Below are 3,840 nucleotides of genomic sequence, written 5' to 3'. Positions count from 1 at the left end.
ATAGTAAGGTATACTTGATTTTAGTAACAAAACTAGTGAAGCTATAAGTGCCATCCAAGTAACCTCAACTTATCAAAACTAGAGTCAGACACATGGTTCATCTAAGTAAGACTTTAGGAGGCTACGTGCCAGTTATTAAAAAGCAAACAGAAGACTGTTAGAGTTGAAGAACCAATTCAAATTTCCCCACAAATACAAATTGCATGTTCGCCTCTTGTATGAGATACAAGGAGAAAATATTCTCAATAGATTTAAAAAATGAAATGCCCACTCTCCTTGACTAGTGACAGTGGTCTTGGATTCATACTGACAAGACTCATGAGACACAAGAAATGTCAGCTGGTACTAAGTTGACTGACCTTTAAGAATGGATACAGGGCAGTCCACACAGCATGTACAGTGACAGCTAGGGGAGGTTGTGTGATTCCCAGGCACAAAGTAATATATCTCTAAATCACTCTGCATCCAGGACATGAGGACGCTAGTAAGAGAAAAGTCTGACTGACTGGGCACCAGAGCCTCATAAAGAGATTGTCAGCTCTGGAACCCCTTCAGTCCTTTTACCGAGTTACAGAACTTCCTTGGGCTTTCTGGTACTACTCTCTAGCAGGGCTGCACCTCATCAACTACCAGCTACTCACTGCTTGTAAATTTCTTAATGTGAATTTTTATAAAACAGTACAGACACTGAATTGGCTCAAAGTATATTCTGCAGGTTTTTTCCCACAGTTTATTTTGATCCTGTAAACCTTCCCTTTCAATGTCACAAGAGGCATTTGACCAGAGAAAATATCACAGATCAAATGATAATCTTTCTTGGTGAAATAGTTCATCATTATATTCAGCTGGATTAAATAAAAGAGGAAACTTTGAGACAATTAAAAGTTGTCATCAGATGGGTAATATGAGTATCGAATTGGAAAATTCAAAGTTTACTGAACACTGAAGAAATATAAATCAAGGACGTAGTACCGCCAACTGAAGACATTGAGAATTCAGAGACAAATGCTTCTATGTGTGTGTGTGTGTGTGTGTACATATAAACACTTATGTATGCTTATGTATGAATACTTATTAAATATTGTACATATGATAATACATTGAAATTTAAGAGGTATGGATAATAACTCCAGGAATCTCCCTACATGCAAATTGGGAATTCTAAAAGGAATTATATGGAAGAAAAATGAATAATTAAATACATAATAGAAGAACATGCTCCTGATTTGAAGAAAGATTTGAGCAACCACATTAGACAAACTTCATGATAAAATATAAATCCCTGATACATTTCAATGAAATCTTTTTTTTTTTTTAAATAAGCTCTATGCACAATGTGGGGCTTGAACTCATGAGCCTGACATCAAGAGCTGCCTGCTCTACCAACTGAGCCAGCCAGGCACCCCTTAGTGAAACTTTTTTGAATTTTAAGCATCTGGGAGAAAAAGATGTCACAAAAGAACAATAGTAAAAGAAGGCAAATGTGCTGTAAAGTGCTTTTATCTTGAATGTTGCCAAAATCTGCTCCTCTATAAGACAAAACTGTTAAATCAAGAGCAGTTGAAACCCTACATCTATGACAGTGTCGTTTTAGAGAACACACCAATGAGTGAAAACACCCTATCCTTGGGACAACCTATGGACAAATGGAGATTTCTTGAGCAGATCTGCCTCCAATGGTGAACAAGTAATAAATAATTTTAGGTGCAACTATAGTCCTCTATCAGCTTAACTAAAAACAACAGCTTTTTATTCATTTTGCATAGTCCAAACGGAGGGTTTACCTGCATCAGAACAGCTCCTTAAATAGGTAAGGATTTTCCTTCCTTATCTTTAGTGGATTGAATTTATTCTCTGAAATACAGTAACATGTGAGGTGGGGAAAGTGGAAAATAAATATGTCATGACTTACTTAGAGAGTTAGACTAACCCTGATTCTTGTCAGGGGCTGTGCACTTTGACACCCTGATCAAAATCAGGGTTCTGTTAGCAAAGAAGAAGGGGGACAGAATTTTGGCTATGTAACTAACACTGTCAGCCACAGACAGACACAAATGAGTGAGCAGTGGGCAGAGAGTTGAATCTGTTCTCAGAAGGCTGCTGCCCTGTACTACTTACCTGTTCATTTCATACGCCAAGCCAATCACTTCCTCCCTAAGAACCACTAACCAGCCAGCAAAGCATGTTACGATGAAAAGGTCTCCAATAACATTATATGCTCTATCACAAACATACTCCAAAAAGGATTAATCACTTTAAACCAGGGATGGTGGAGGGTGGGAATGTGGTGAGGATAACTTCCTTCTTTTCTTTTCTTTTTAAACATTTTTTTGTTTCATAAATTTTTTAAAAGATTTTATTTATTTATTTGCCAGAGAGAGACACAGTGAGAGAGAAAACATAAGCAGGGGGAGTGGGAAAGGAAGAAGGAGGCTTTCTGCCAAGCAGGGAGCCTGATGTGGGACTCCATCCCAGGACCCTGGGATCATGAACTGAACTGAAGGCAGATGTTTAATGACTGAGCCACCCAGGTGCTTCTGTTTCATAACTTTCAATTTATTCTTTTTCCTTTTAATACCTGTGGTGAGAGATCTCATTATGGCATGCAAGTATGCTAGAAGGAACTGAAATATATAATCATTATGCTATTAATTGGTAATCCATTTGGCAACATATCTGCCTGCCTTTTTATTTTTCAAATTGTGATCAATGACAAGGTCCAATTTTTTAATGACAGAAATCTTCGGTAAGCCAGAAAATAACATAAACTGAGTTAATGGAAACTAATAATGGAGCAAATGCTTTTGAGATTGCCGATTTATCTGAAAGGAGGTTTTGATAAAACTGAGAATTAAGTTTTCTATGGAAGTCATTGAATTCAACCTTCCAGTGGGCTTCTCAGAGAAATCTCTTACTCTGTACACCACCACGTTGTATGGGAGAGATGTGCCCTGTGGCCAGACCCTCTTCCTGAGCTTGAACTCTGAATCTGCCACGCACTTCCCAAGTGACAATGGACAAGTTAACTTCTCTATTGCTCGGTATCCTTCTCCATAAAAGGGGGGGTGAATAACACTCATTCCTACCTCACAGAATACACAGGAGGAGTAAATGAGGTAATATCCATAAAGTGTAACTACTTAATGGTACTTGTTACATACCCACATGTGTGCATGCATATATCCATGTATGCATATGTAAGTGTAGCTGCTCAGAGTCTATAAATTAAACCAGTTATCTGTTTTTGAGGCAGAAAAGGAAAACATAGACTTCATTACAGAAAAAGGTATGCAGATTAAAAAAAAAGGTTTCATGCAGATTTTTAGAAAGGGGATAAATACATGAGTAAAAAGAGATACTGTGTTAATATTTGTTGTATTCATAACATAGAACATGTTAAGAGCTCAAAATAAATGTTAATGTCTTTCTCTTTCTCTTTTATCACCAAATGATGTATTCTTCTTATGTTTTATTCAAGTTATTAAGGGCTTTTGACATGAAGCCTGCTTGAAGCTCACCATACTGATGCACCTGAATCCTCAAAATATCCAAGAGAAATGTGTATGAATATATTTCCAAGACATTTTTAAACATTTTTCCCTAAATGTGGAATAAGGCAAAACATTTTCCTTGAAGGTAATATTGTTACAACATTTGAAACTTTGAGAACTTATCTGCGCATATATTTAAAAGTTTTAAATTATTGGGGCGCCTGGATGGCTCAGTGGGTTAAGCCTCTGCCTTCGGCTCAGGTCATGATCCCAGGGTCCTGGGATCGAGCCCCGCATCAGGCTCTCTGCTCAGCAAGGAGCCTGCTTCCTCCTCTCTCTCTCTGCCTGC

The sequence above is a fragment of the Meles meles genome, chromosome 4 (genome assembly GCF_922984935.1).
Source record: "Meles meles chromosome 4, mMelMel3.1 paternal haplotype, whole genome shotgun sequence".
Lineage (NCBI taxonomy): Eukaryota > Metazoa > Chordata > Mammalia > Carnivora > Mustelidae > Meles > Meles meles.
The sequence above is the reverse complement of the archived record's forward strand: the minus strand, read 5'-3'. Positions refer to the sequence as shown.